We start from the raw sequence: 16,319 nt of genomic DNA, 5'->3' as shown, positions 1-16,319 counted from the left end.
GCTCAGCGGCTGCTCAGCGGCTGCTCAGCGGCTGCTCAGCGGCTGCTCAGCGGCTGCTCAGCGGCTGCTCAGCTCGGGATGGGACTCGAACCACTGTTGCTCAGAGCTCACACTCTTGAGTGAGCTCTTAACCAACTGAGCCACTCGGCCAGCCCTCAGAAAAACAAACTTTTAACCTTTATATATTACCATACTGAACTTTCTCCCTTCCCTTCCTCCCTCCCTCCCAACCTCCCTCAGTCCATTCCTTCCTTCTTTTTATTTCTTGCCCTTCTTCTTCTTCTATTTGTTTCTTTCCAAAAATCTTTCTTTCTCTTTTAACACACTTTCCTAAACTTTCAAACCCATATGCTGCAGGACTCTGAAAAGGAATTGAAATGTATGATGAGTTCAAAATTTCTCTTGTTTGACTAAGACTGCAGCTCTATGAGAACTAGGATTTTGTTTTGTTCACTAGTGTATCACTTAAAACAAAGCCTGGGAAACAGCAGGCCTTCAAATTCTTGTTGAATCAATTTTTTTATTAGGAAAACTTGTTTCCACCAAAGAATCCTGCTTTAAATATGAGACTTCCTACTGGCTCATTCATAAAAATGATCATTGTTAATAACAGTATGATAGAAAATGGCAGAAGACATTTCTATACCCTCTATATCCTATAGAGTATGTGGAGAGTGTTGAAAGAATGTGTACTCTAAACATGGGATTCACTCACAGCTGATAGCATCTTAGAGATGGGATGATAAAAATAATGGTGACAAATAGTAAAATACAGTTAACATGTACTGAGTGCTATTTATGTACTGAGCACTGTGCTAAGGATTTTACATGCACTACCTCATAATTCTCACAAGCCCAGGTAGGCAATACCTGGATTGCCCTTTGTATTGATAAGGAAACCAACGCAGAGAAAGGTTAAGTGTGATATCCAAAATCTGACAGATAGTGAGTGGTGAGGCTAAAACACAGACCCAGGCAGTTGAATTTCAGAATCTACACGCTAAACCACTATAGTACAGGGTTTTCCTATACATAATGTAAATCGAGATAATTCTATCTGCTTAAGTCCCTCATTTTATATAGAGAAAAACTAAGGCCAAGAAATGTTGAGTGACTTGGTCAAGATCACATTTTCTACTTGACTTGGTCATTACCAAAAGAATAAAAGCATATTCTCTTACGTCTCATATTAAATGAGGAAAAAGCAAAAACCTCCCTTGAGCCTATAGCCCTCTCTGGCTACTTCTCCACTTATCTGCTCAGTTTTAGAGCAAAACTTCTTGCAAGTTTTATCCATATTCTGTATATTCTAATTCTCACCTCATTCTACTCTAATTGACCATCTGTCTCCTGAAAACTCCCGAGACCCTAGTAGCTTCTCTGTCCTTATTGTAGTTGATTTCTCAATAGCATTTAGTGTTGACCTTCCTTCTTGAAATGTATTTTGGGCATCTATTAAATCATAATCACCTCATTTTCTTCCTACCTTAATAATCTCTCTTCCTCAGAGCTTGGTCTCTAATTGGTAATGTATGTAGAGCCTGACTCCCAAATGCTGAAATGTCCTAGGGTTCAATCTTGCCATCGTTTATTCAGAATCTAGGTGATTTCCTGGGGTCCCATGGCTTTAAATACCAACTCCAGCCAGTCCTCCTTACCCAGGAATTCTGTATTTCCAAATTCACCTACTTGCTAAAATTTATTTGTAACATCAAAATCAATACTTGGAGGGCCGGCCGAGTGGCGCGATGGTTAAGAACTCGCTTGGGATGCCAGAGGGCCCCGGTTCGGATCCCGCATATGAGGGCCAGTGAACACTGCCCTCCACAGCTAAGATGCTGAACAACAGCTCAACCTGGAGCTGGGCTGCCGTGAGTCGCTGGCGACGGCGGCGTAGGCTGCAGTCCCTGTGGCAGTGGGTTGCCATGGGCTACCGTGTGTAGCCAGCAGCCAGCGTGAGCGGCCAGCAGCCGCAGTGAGCGGCCATCCAGAAGCCGGCGACTGATCTGCCTCTCCAGGGAAGAGCGCAATGATGGTGCCAACTTGGGCCAGTGAAGCAACGTCCTCCACAACTAGACTGAAGAACAAAACGACAGCAACTTGTCTGTTCCCCTTCCCCAATCCCCCAGCACTGTTCCCATCCCCCCAATTCCCCAATAAAAATCTTTAAAAAAAAATCAATACTTGGAGCGCTTCCTCAGTCATTGTGGGCACGCACATGCACAGAGCAGCAAAAAAATTGAATCACTGAAGTGCACGTGCCCAGCTGAGGTGGAACAAACAAGGTTAGTGCCTCCTGGCTTCATCTTTCACATTGTAAACACATACCTTTTTTGTAGCACATTTAGTACCATGTTTTCTGCATTTTTGTGCTTTTTATTGGTGTTTTCACTTTTTTTAAATTGCCCTCAAGTGTAGTGCTGAGGTGCTGCCTAGCGTTCCCAAGTACATGGCTGTGTGATGTGCCTTACAGGAGAAAATACAGATGCTCCTCAACTTATGATGAGGTCCAATAAACCCAGTGGAGGCAAAAATACTGTAAGTAGAAAATGAATTTAATACGCCTGACCTCCGAACGTCATAGGCTAGCTTAGCCCAGCCTACCTTAAACATGCTCACTTACGTTAGCCTACAACTCGGCAATTACCTTGACTTTCCTCTCAAGAGCAATTTATTTCTCTCTCACACAATAGTCTGGAGCTAGCTGGATAGTGTATGGTGAATATGCTGCCCTGCTCCATGGGAAAGTCCAGGGACTACAATTCTCCCTCTCTTGCTGCTCTGTCCTCTCCTGGGATGTTTTCCTTAAAATGCTAGCTGGCAGGGAGAGAAACAAGGCAATGTAGACCCAATCATTTTGTGGGCAAGATCCCCAAAATGTACAAATCATTTCCATTTACGCCCCACTGGCAAGGCCTTTGTCACATGGCTATACCTCTCTGCCAGTGAGGCTGGGGAATGTAGCCTCTAGGCTGGCTGTCACTTTCCCTATTTAACACTTGGTGATGCACAAGGTGGCAGAAGGGGGTTCTACTGATGAAAGAAATAAGAGGACTCAGGAGACTGGGTTCAATTATTAGTCTCTGCATTACCTTTCTTCAGTTCATGTCTCTGGAAACCTCCATTGCTCTACAAAGTTAAACTCAATGTCTCCATCTTCTCTAATCTTATCACACCTCCTTATTCCACAGTCCTCCAAATGGAATATCAACTCCCCCTCCTCTGAAGTTTCATAGTTCTCGAATTATGGAATTTAGCATATTTTAGCTGTCTACATATTAAAGATAGTTTATCAGGAAATACAATTTGGCCAACAAAGAAAAGATAAATGTGTGCTATAGATTAATCTTCCTTCATTGTTTTATTTCATATGCAAAGCTGTTGAAAACACAGCCTGTGCTAACCTCTTTATTCTGTGTTTCTAGAAGGGGTGTATGCAGGGGAAAGGGCTCAAAAATACTGGTAATGATAACATTGCTTCATTCAATACACTGATAATTTATCTTCCTTTGTTACAAAAATAACATTTTAAAAACTAACATGCATAAATATGATCCAGAAAAATTACAATGTTTAGGAATTATTTAGAAACAAAATTATTGGAAAAGATTTTCAATTAAACAAAATACATGACCTAAAATTTTACTGCAAATACTTTTGAGTACTGATGTTTAAAAACACAAATCATGTCTGTGTTTTTTATCCTTTAGTAGTGATTTACCAAACACAAACAAACAAAAATTCTTGAATAATACTTATGGATAATTACATATTTTTAATTTTTTTATTTAGGTTTTTTAATTCATTTTTGTTTTTTATATTTATATTTGATTGCTCTCCTCCATTTGCCAACACCTCAGTTACTTGTGGGGTTTACATCTTCTTATTTTGATATAACTAGTTTATACTTTCACACAGGCTTAAAACATGAAACAGCCTTCAGTCCTATTATGATAAAATATTTTATTTCATTTCCTGATATTTTAATTGAAACCAAATACCTATTTAACATTTAGTTGTATATCACAGTAGATGATTTAAGTTCTAGAATTTCACTGTTAAAATGCAAATTTTGAATATAGCATATCAAATAATAAAAAAATAAATGCACCTATTTTTGTTTCAATATGAAGCTATAAGTTATGATCAGGGAGTCATTTCCTTTAATAACCCCTCTGACTGGGTATAATGAATATTTACACATTATTCTATATTGGTGGAGTACTTAAAATAACTGAAACAATAACGATTATCAATCCAAATTTAGAGAAATTTTACATAAGTCTATCAAATGATAGGAGCATAATATACATATATGAAATAAATGGTAAATTCCCTTTACCTAAAACACTGAAAAATTACAATAGCTTTCTAGTAAAAATTTTTCAAAACAGAAATTCAAGTCCATCACTAATTTGAAATCTAAATGCATGTAATAGCCTGAGGAAATTATACTATGGGTCGTTCCCAGGGTAAGTTATAAACATGGAAATACTGTATTTAAACATCTATGTAATCTCATTTGAAACATATTATTTTGAAATTATGTTAAAATAAAACTTAAAATGCACGTACTTCTAAGACTAATACATTTCATAATCATGCTTTAACAGGTCATTAAACTGTAGTTAACATTGAATATACTTTTAAAATATATTAATATTTTGTCCTTTCTGTATAGTTAAAAAAATCCACTCAGGAAAATTTTATCTTAAAATCTAACTGCTGATTTTATTGGCAAACCTATAATAATGCATATGATCAATCTTTATGTAATTATTTGAGTCGCAAACACAATTAATAAATCATCTTTGAAGTGCACTGACCATAATCAGTATATTCTGGAACAAGTCCAGGTGGCCATTAATCAAAACATGCAGAAAGGAAAGTGAGAGCCACGGCCTGAACAGTTAGGTAAACACAGAGTGAAGCTAATAAAAACCTATCTCGTTTTAAAACCACCACTGTATTTACTTTTGCAACTAAGATAAACATTATGATAAAATTAAAGTTGTGTAAAAAATGAGGTTTGCTCATGATGACCAAAGTAAATATATAGCAATTGCACATATATTTTCTGTCCCTAATTTGATACTAAAGAAGTTTAAAGTTTAGTTACCAAAAATCTTTAAGAATTAGATAGTTGTAGCTCATGAATTACATTCTCCATGTAAATTATGTGTGTGCGCATACACACACACACTCGCACACCCTACAAATATGTTGAGGTTTAAACTAGAAAGCAATAAATTGTTAGAAATTTTTAAGAATCAGGTATAAGCATGAAAATAGGTTGGTTTTGAAAGAAGAAAATGGCCAATTATCGTATTGTAAATTCACAGGTGCAAATGATTAATAATAAATAAATAAATAACTTGAGTTGGAAATTAAATTTTCAATGATTAATAATATAAAATATGATAGAAAACAAATATATATATATATATATATATCAAATTAATGAATAGTTTTTAAAACCTGATTTTCCAATTATGTTATTTTCCTCCAAAATTATCTTATTTATTGCTCAATGGAGGAAAGACAATTGTCTGAGTTAACACATAGAAGCATATGGGCAATCCTCATTTCCATAAGAATTACGAGGAAAGAAAACACTCCATAAACACAGTTTTCTTCCCAGGAATAGATTTCCAAGATTTAGCTGAAAGCCCAGGGAAAATAGTGCTTTAAAAATAACAGTACCGCATATTCTTAGAGTGTCCCACTTAGTGCTTTCATTCACATGATGGCATCTGACCCTCATATTCATGCTAAAAGGTGGGTAGGAGGTATTATTAACCCAATCCCTGCAGAACTTACAGTTTAATTGTCACTGTGTTACTGTAGAAATTTTGAACAAGCAGTCAAAACTGGGTAAAACTCATTTTATTCAGCTATTAATAAATATGAATATAAATAGAGCCCTACTTCACAGAATAGTGGCGAGAATTAAATGAATCAATGGAATTTAAGTACTTAACACAGCACTTAAGACTTATTAATCAAATAAATATTAGTGATTGTTATTTTGAAGCAGTACAATAAGGTGGGTAAAAAGTATGGTCTTTGGAATAAGATGTCCTACATTCAAAATCAAAGATGTGGCACTTGTCTTTGGGCAAGTTACCTAATATCTCTAGGTCTGAGCTTCCTGATATATGATAGGGGTATAGTCAAATGAAATAATGCATATACAGGGCTTAACAGAGTATCTAGGACATAGTAGGTATTCAATGAATGTTAAATATCATTATTATTGATGGGTTGATCTAACCAACCAATATATTATGTAAATACATAATGTCATTAACAAAAATTAAAAGGCAAATGATAAGCTAGGAAAAACAAAGACTGATATTTTCAGATATAAGGAGTTCTCATAAAACAATAGGAGACAAAGACCTCCAATGAAAATCAGCTGAGGTTATGGATAAATAATAAACAAAATATGAGATTCTAATAATCAATAAATATCAGGAAAAAAGACTCTTCTAATGGTTAAATATAAAAATTTAACAATGAGATATTATTCATTGATCATATGATTATAATGATCTGGCAATGATCAAAATGAATAGGATAACAATAGAACAAAAGGCAAATACTGCTTTGGGAGTACAAACTGTTAGAGCCTCCTGGAAGAGCTCTGGCAGAATATAAAAAAGGACTAACAAGTACATATGCCCTCTGACCTAGTAATTCCACTTTTGGGACTTCATTCTAAGGAAATAATAGTCATATGTGCAAATTTCTGTACACATATACAACATTTTCTGTAATAATACTGGTGTGAATAAGGCCTAAATGTACAGTACAGGAATTGGTTAAAGAAATTATGGTACATTTATACAATGGAATACTAGAAATATACAGTGTTAAAGCAATGTATCTATTAAAGTAGAATATTTATAATGTGTATTTAAATTTTAAAATAGCTAGCTACCTCATATATGATATGAGCTTTGTTTTGCAAATAAAGTACAAAAGAAAAAGACATCTACCAACACAGAGTGCCATGGTGTTAAAGGGCATTGTCCCCAGGTGGGTGGGATTATGATTTTCCCATACGCTTATCATTTAGTTTCTGTGTGTTTTCTGATTTTTTTAAGATAAGCATGTGCTGCTTTTATATTTAGGAAACAAATAAAATAAACCTGATTCTATTAAAAAAATAAATGGATTCCTTCAGTAGGTATGTGGATAAACTGCGGTACATCCAGACCATGGAATATTATATTATTCAGTGCTAGAAAGAAATGGGCTATCAAGCCATGAAAAGACACGAAGGAAACTTCAATGCATATTAAGTGAAAGAAGTCAATCTGAAAAGTCTACATACTATATGATTCCAACTATATGACATTCTGGAAAAGGCAAAACTACCGACATCGTTAAAAGATTAGTGGTTGCCAGGAGTTAAGGGGAGCGGGAGAGATGAATTGGTGAAGCACAGATGATCTTTAGCTGAAACTATCTGTACAATACTACAATGATGTATAGTTGTCATTATATATATGTCCCCATAGAATGTACAACACCAAGAATGAACCCTAATGTAAACTATGGGTTGTGGGTGATAATGACATGTCAATGTAAGTATCAATTGTAACAAATGTAGCACTCTGGAGGGGGACCTTGACAGTGGGGGGAGGTTGTACATATGCGGGGACTGGGGGTGTAAAGGAACTCTTTGTACTTTCTGCCCAATTTTGCTGTGACCCTAAAATTACTCTAAAAAAATAAAGTTTATTAGCTAATTAATTAATTAATTAATTAACACCAGGCTCTTTCCTTCCCTACTCTTAGGTTTTATTTGTTTTTTATCATCTATAAATTGATCATAAAAACACAGAAAGAAGAATATTACAAGGCAAACAAATGACTTTCTTCAAAACTCCATCATAAGAAGAATCTTATTTGTAGTAAATATTTTATTGAACATTCTATTTGACTGCAACTGAGTTACTATGGGGAAGTGGGCTCTCTAGGACCCTGAAAAGCTTTGACAGACATGATAACTTTGGTTCAGTAGGCAGGAGAGCCTGATGTGTGTAATTATTTCTCTAAACCAAAGTGCATTTATTGTGCAATTTCTTCCAGCATGGCACTGTAAGATTCTAGAATAAAAAGAAGAGAACTGAGCTTTTTCTGAGTCCAGGAAGACCACACCTTATCAAAAACTGTATCAGTGGAAGCTGCATAATACATAACCCCACTCCAAGGAGGTGAGGAAATACTATGCTAAGATATGCTGAATCTTTTCCGGCTCCTTGTAGCCATGTGGACTATAAGATTGTGTAAACTTGGCTAATCAAACCATAAACTTAATCTAAGGAGTGTGTGTGTGCGTGTGCTGTTTTACCACCTACCACTCATAGCTACACAATTACTTCATGGGACCACTTAAAGATTCAGAACACACAGCTACAACTTCTTCACTACAGTTCAAAGAGCAACATCTGTGAAAAGCTATAATTTAATAATATTTTTAAGGTTGTTTGGAACAATGTGTTAGAACTCTGTTGCAGAAGACATCCATCACAGAGAAGACTAAATCATGTGTGTGGGCCATGCACGACATATGTGAAGCTATATATTTTTATTTGCTAGCCTGCAGAAACAGATTACACAAAAGTATCTAAAGACTACACGTGTAGGTATTTGCATTTTTGGCCCAAATTATTTTAATGGTTTTACCCTGCAGTTTCTATGATGCTGAACTGGTCCTTTTAGGAGTACACCTATGTGTTCCAATTACTAGAATTCCTTAGAAAATGTCCCTGCTGCTCCCATCAGGGCTATCTGTCGGTCAAGCAAAGAGTTTCCTAAGTAGTAAAATTGGGGGAGTGGTGGGGTGGAGGTGGCATGTCATATACACACCAAATTTTTTTCTTGAGATATGCTTAATGCCTAATACTCTATAATTATGGTTGACAGGTGTTATATATTTTTTTAAATCATTGATGTTCGAGAATTTCCCAAACTAGGGCCCTGAAGAACGTTACCTCTGGAATATTACTAACTCTTTTTCTGGGACGGGGCAGGTAGATTGCATGAGGGTGCTATGCTTCAGTACATTTCAAAAGTGATTAAACAAAGTAAATTATTTATCATGAGGCTTCTCAGAGGCTTTAATATATAAATCTCCAAGTTTGGGGGAGTTAGAGCACACAGAAGTGTGGAAGCGATGGTATACAACAATTTCTCTACTTCTCTGAATATGAAACCCTTTGTAAGGTACCTGTTAAGATCTCCTTTATATAGTTCTACAGAATGCAGTCTGTGAATTGTATCCTAAAGAACAAATTCTGGAATCATTATTATGACTTTCTTCCCTCCACCTATCCAAATCTCAGAACCAGAGGCATTTTGTTCCTACCTCTTATTTAGTTCTTCTCCTGACCACAGGGACTAATGCTTTTTCTACTTAAGAATCAATTAAGGAGAAGCTCAGAATTAAGATAGAGTTGTTCGTGATCTGTTGTAAGAGCTTTATCCCCGAGTTCTGGTAACTAGGCCTGTATGATATATCCCTGTTTGACTCCCTGTCTCAGCCTCCACCATAAGCCTTAAGTGGTTGTAACTTGGGTTTGGCTCTTTGTGGTCACCTCTCCTGAGATATGGAGCCCTGATTCTGAGACAAAGTTTTCTTTTATGGGTCCCTTGTTCAGATGCTAATTTCAATATTTCTTAAAACTAGTTTGCTTTCAAAAAAGACAACCTACAGAAATGAGAAACAAAACAGCTAGAAGAAGTTAAACCAAAATTTCTAAGTGGGTTGAAATAGGCTGAAACAGATGAAGATGTAAGAAGCATTAAAGTATTAATTAAATCATTTAATTTGAGCATTGCTAGTGGGTCAATTTTATTAACTATTTGCTAATTTCAGTAAGATTGAGACATTGACCCAACTTAACCAAATATGTAAATAATGAGTGTATTAATTAATCAATTGGTTAAAATAATACAACTAGTCTACCCAGCCACAACTGACTTCATGTCATACCAACAAAATGCTATTAATAGATGTTTATTGTATTTTCTTTTCAGGATGTTGGAAGAATAAGAGCTCTTAAATTTAAAAAATATTAAATGAAAAATTCTTCCTTGATTATTGTGTTGCACGATAAAGAATGACTTCATTAAAAATTTAAGCTGGGTGCCTAATAAAGCCTGAATGTATTGCTATTTCATTTAGATACATATTGTGCCCTTGTATATTTATAGAGAGTAAGTTTACAATGTTCTTAGTTATACGCAGGATTTTACTATATAAATATGAAAGTAATTTCACAATTTCTGTAGTCTTTGTCAGCTGGTTCATTTTGTTTAACATATGGAATTAAAAGGTCGTCATACCAAACAATTCTACAAATCACAATTTCAAGTGATGCAAGATAGTAAATCCCAAGGAATGAGCAGCATATGGTTTTGTTGAATAATAACTCTTAGTGTTGATGCTAGTTGACAGAACAGGATGAGTGTTCCCCAAGCATAATCATATTGTGTGAATTAGTCACACTAAACTTTTTATGAATATTTATCAATATATGCCAGATTCAAGGATTTCAGAGTCTTATTAGAAGGAGGAAATCATCAACGATCTAAAAATATTCCTGGAAAAGGCATTTATATTTACCAAAAAAAGGCGAATGGCAGTTCAATTCTGCACCTCAGGACTGCTAACATATGCCAATTTAAGCTATTATTCCTGTGAGCACTCTACATAAGTTTCAGTGTGTTTTCAATTTTCTAGTTTCCTATGTTTCAAAAGAATTAAAGTTTTATTATTGGGAAACCAAAATTGTATAACAGTAAGCACACGGAAAGTAGAGTTAAAAAGAAGAAAAACTAAGTATAATAGCTTTAGATAATTTTAAATGATGATATCTAAGAAGATGCAATAATGACCAAAATATCAGAGTTTTCTATCAATCTTAAGAAGAGTTTAGAAACAACATCAAAAGGTAGGGAACACAGAAGAAAAGTCCTCTGTGATGTGAAAAGCAGAAATGCTATCATGCACATGAGGAGTGGCTGAATTTTTAAAAGAGCTTCATAACCAGCTTGCTCTGGCCTCTGAGCAGCCCTCAGCTTCCCTGCATTTCCTCCCTTCCCTGCTCCCTCTACTCCCATCACACTCACACATTTAACCTGGGCACATGCTCACAGGCTGCTTCCTCTGCTTCAACACTCTGCTCTCTACTCCAGGACTAGACTCTTCTTTATCCTTCACATTAGAGCTCAAATAATGGTTCCTTAAGCCATATCCCTCTCGCTATGTTTCTCCTAAATGCTGAAATCCTTCAAAAGCTTGCAATTATATATCTATTAGTGATATAATTAATGATTGTCTTCTCTCATATAGACTAAGTTTATGAGATCTAGGACTTTGTCCAGTTTACTCAGCAATATGCCCACAGTGCTCAGGATGTAAGCATCCGTTAAAGGAATGATAAGTGAAGGAAAACCATAGTTGGATTTTTGTTGTTGTTAACAAACAGCAGTATCTACTGTGCATTTCCTTAGTCAGTGTAAAGCCATATGGTTGTCATACGATGAATGCAAAACTCTAGTGCGAAGCCATTGCAGAGGATACAGAGGAAATAACAATTGTGCGGGACTGACAAAAATGTTTGAAATCCAGCATATGCTTAGAATTGAAAACAAGTAATGAAGACAAGCTTCCCAGATAAATTTAATGGGATATAGTGGTTAGTATGCCATAGTAATGTGAACTATAAACCCAAAACTTTCTGTGCAATCTTTTCTTCACCACTAAGAGAAGTATAAAAAATAGTGTAATACGGTCAACCTCAGTTAATCTTTTCTAGTTAAACATGGCTAGGAATACAAGAAAAATGAATATGGTAGAATAGGTTTGTTCACATACACAATTCTTTAAGTATTCAGAATTTTGAAAACTCGTGACAATGGTCATCTAAGAGTTACTTCAATTAAATGTCCTTAGAGCATACACTTAAAAAGATATCCATTCAAATATTTCATTTACTTTTATGACATAGTACAGGTTTATAAGCAGGCAATACCTTCTTTAGCATAGTAAACTGAAAGGAAAGACCATGTAGTCAAACAGCTTCATAAACAGTAGTGATTGGTTAATGCAAAGCTAACAGTTTAATTTGGTAAGATAATAATAACACAATAATAATTAAACTGGTTTAATAGTTGAATTTGGTGAGTTGAAATAACTCACCCATGTAAAGACAATCTCTTATTCTCTAAATAAACACTGGGGAATATGTCATTGACTAATCAACTGAATAATCATTTAAAAACACTCACTAGCTCTGTGACCTTAGATAAGTTACTTAAAACTCTGTGTACCTTTGTACAATACAGTTTTTGACATTATTTAACAGAGTTAGGTCAATAGTTCCATAGTAGATAGTTCCCACTTAAGATGGTAACATAATTTTTTAGGGTAAACTTAGAGACTTAGAAAATTACATTTGTCTTGGGTTATAAAATATTTTTAAGACATTAGGAGTAACACATTTCTTTTAGAACTTCCAAAATATACTGCACTATTTAATTACAAAAACTGTGACCATTACAAATGCACTTTTTAGCTTCTCAGTTTGGTTAATATTTTCTTAATTTTCTTATATGGCTAAAGAATAATTATTTTCATATAAAGATGGAATTTTAATGTGTAATTCAGATTGCCAAGTGATCTTTATTATAGCTTTTACATTTATTGACAGATTGATGTGGCAAATTTTCCTGCATGAACGGGGTATCTAATCATGCACGGTGTTCACTAATCATGTTGCTATCCATTCATTAATGGCATACGAGAGCCCAGCCACTCTGAGAGGTCACCTTTGCTGGGCATGGCTCTTTACATCTGTCAGAGGGAAAACCTATTGTCTTTCTACCATGTAACAAAGTAGAAAGGAGCTAAGAAAGGGTCAGAAAAAGAGATTGGACAGACTGCAATTGTCATTATGTGGTTTCACTATTTTGTTTAATCTGAATTCCTGAAATACTAGGCATACTTATTATCAAAGGCAAATACACTTATATCGGGCTTGATTTCACTTCTCCATCTTTAATATGACATAAACAATATACTTTAATATGTAGTATCTTATAGAATATGGTAAACATTTCCATAGTAGTTTTCAGACACATTTTCTGGTGAAAACTATATTGCATTCTCACTATTTAGTATTTGTATTGGTACAAATAACTTTACTACAAAAGTTTTCTGTTATAGTGATACATATAGTTTGTCCCAAAATTTTCAAAGTTTGTTTACGAATTGATTTAATTCTCTCAGCTGAAAAATAACGTAATTTTTATCAAATGCAGTTAAATTACAATTACTACTTCATAATGCCATCTCATTAACTCAGAAGGAACTGGGTTATTATACTATTTAACCATTAACATAAATTAAATATGATGTACAAGTAACACATTACGACTTTCTAATACTGACAAGATGGCAAGATGGAATTGGGGATCCCATCAACTAGTTCCAAGCATCTTTCTCTAACATAGATCAAAAGGGGGTCTCAGATTCAAAAAAATGCCCTAAAACCACTCTCACTTTTGACAGAATTTTTAAAACTTTGGAATGTAATTCCAAAGATTCCAATTTAGAACCTCAAGGCTGGTATACTCCCCTCACTCTGTTCTTGTAATCACACAATTATTTGTGAATCTCTGTCTCTCAATAGATTATAAACTCCATGCGGCAATGTACCAAATACAGGCTTGAAAATAAAATATTGGCAGTGCCACTCTGGGAATATGACTGTCTTTCTGAGCCTTGGTTGCTTTTCATCTCTAAGAAGGGGACATTAATACTTACCTTGTAGGGTTTGTGTGAGGTTTCAATGAGGGATTACATATAAAGCATTTATCATAAATCTTATTTATTTTTGTATCTCTCTCTTCTACTATACCTTGTCACTGTACCAATGACAGTATCATTATATATGATTAAATAAATTTAAAAATTACCATAATTTTGTGTTATAGATTAGTGTGTGTGTATACATATATTAACTTAGATTATTTAGTTTTTTTAAAAGTACAAAATAACCCATGACATTTAGAAATGTACTAAATATTGTACATTGTGAAATACTTCTAAATAGATAAATTTAAAAGATGAATAGATTTCTCACCCACAGACATTTTATATTTTTAATCATATTTTTCATCAATTTTAGTTGCTAATAGTAAATGCATAAGTAATTTATTGCTAAATCATGTTTATGCTTTAAAAGTTGTGAATTGTACAAATATAATAGAATTATAGATATTGGGAGAGATTTTATGGATCATCTAGTTCAATCCTTTCATTATACAGATAAGAAAACGAAATCCCAGGGAGATGAAATACTTTGCACAAAATCTGGTAGATATTAAAAAAAAAATTAAACCATAATACCAGCATCCCTTTCCCCACTTTATTTGTTCTTGAAATGCAGGCTGGAGAAGCAAAAAAAAAACATAGAAGATGCCCAGTTGGAATATCTGAAGGGGCTAGAGGCCATATAATTTCTTAAAGGGCTTAGGAAACTGTGAAGTTTAGAGTTAGGGGCCAATATCTTTTCACCTCTATGTAGCAATCTATTCCACACCTGCATTTGTTTGGGAGGTTACAGTGAGAGTCTATTAGCCTAACTGCTGAACATTTTGATGAGAAATTATCAGGGTCACAAGGTGTTTAGGAAGGTACAAAGTAGGCAGTAGTTTTAATTTAAAAACACAATAAGGGTTAATCATCAGTATTTGAGCCTAAAAGTCCACAATGATATAATTAGCAGGCGATTCAAAAAGCTAATAAGGTTTATATCAACTTTTAAAGTAGTGAAAGTATACAAAATAAATACTGGCACAGTCATCTAAACATGGAAAAGAAAAGGAACACAATATTAATTGCATGTATGCTGGTAAAAACAAACACATTGCCTTTATTCAAAAGCCTATATAAAATATTTAGTCTTTGATTCAGATCTAAACTTCTATCTCTGTGCCATGCACATCAGAAACCTATTCAAGCAATATATGTATTCAGAAATGTTAGTAACCCAAAACATTATATTTGGGTCACACATGGAGCAGAAAGGCCTAAGATGCAGCTCTCCGACATATAACCAATGTATTTCATTCTTCCCCTAGATCCTGAAAACTGTATCAGACTAAACAGGTAGACCAGAAGTTCCACGAGGACAAGGGCTGTGTCTGCTATCTACTCTCCTGAGTCCTCAGCATCCAATATTATGCCTGGCACATAACTGATAGTCATTACACGCTTGCTTACAATTTGACTGAATAGAGTTTTCTGAATATTTCAAACTGTTTGTAATTTTATTTTTCCCATATTAACCTATAGGAATAGTTTGCTTACTCTTCTATTTGCAAATTGGAAATATTTTTTGTTTCATTATTAAAGCGATCGTACAATAATACCTTGAACGCTATGAAGCCAGGAGGTTATGAGAGAATGAGTAAATTCACATGATAAACACAAGGCAGTAAGAGTTTGGTGCACACTGGGTTTTCACATATACGAGTATTGTCTTAAGACATAAGGGACTCACCATAGGATACAGATGGCATTTTCAAGTACTAGTAGAACAGGCCAATTGTAGAGAGAATAAAAACCCAATGATAAATAGACACACAAAACAATTCTACTATTAACTTGACAATTCTTATTTTGATGCAAGAAACTCGAAACCCCCATCCTGTCAGGCTGCCAGTTTCCTCAGGATGCATGTCTTGGCATCCTCACTGTCTGGAACAGAATTCTAACACTTTTTGCTCTCAGGATCCCTTTACACTTTTAAAAGTTTTTGAAGACCTCATTTTATTTATGTGGACTATATTTGTCATATTCAAAATTAAAATGGAGAAACTTTAAAAATCTTTATCAATTAATTTAAAAATAAACCCAATCTACGATAACATGAATAATATATTCTTTATGAAAAATCATTATATTTCCCAAAGAAAAAATCTTGTGAAGGCAATGTTTTACACTTGTGCAAATCTGTTTGATGGCAGGCTTGAATGAAAACAGTTGGCTTCTCATTAGCTCCTGCATTCAATCACATGTGGCATGCTATTTTAATTGAAATATATGAAGAAATCCGGCCTCACACAGGTATGGGACTGAAGAAGGGATAGATATAACCTAGTGGATCCCACAAAGAGCCTTGGGAACCCCCAGGGGTCCTCATTCCACACTTTGAAAACCTCTGGTCTGTAAGATCATCTGTCATATGGCTACTGTTCAATAACTTTTTGCCAAATTAATAAAAAGCTTCAAGAAA

At 34.7% G+C, this 16,319-nt stretch overlaps 1 protein-coding gene across 4 annotated transcripts in view; it reads right to left on the bottom strand.

Moving 5' to 3' along the window:
• The window catches only part of XRCC4 (X-ray repair cross complementing 4), a 239,926-nt gene that overhangs the window by 63,875 nt on the left and 159,732 nt on the right, over nt 1–16,319 (bottom strand). The gene's annotated exons all lie outside the window — the stretch shown is intronic.

This window comes from Hipposideros armiger, unplaced genomic scaffold (assembly GCF_001890085.2).
Source record: "Hipposideros armiger isolate ML-2016 unplaced genomic scaffold, ASM189008v1 scaffold_182, whole genome shotgun sequence".
NCBI lineage: Eukaryota > Metazoa > Chordata > Mammalia > Chiroptera > Hipposideridae > Hipposideros > Hipposideros armiger.
This window is presented reverse-complemented; position numbering and strand designations above follow the sequence as displayed.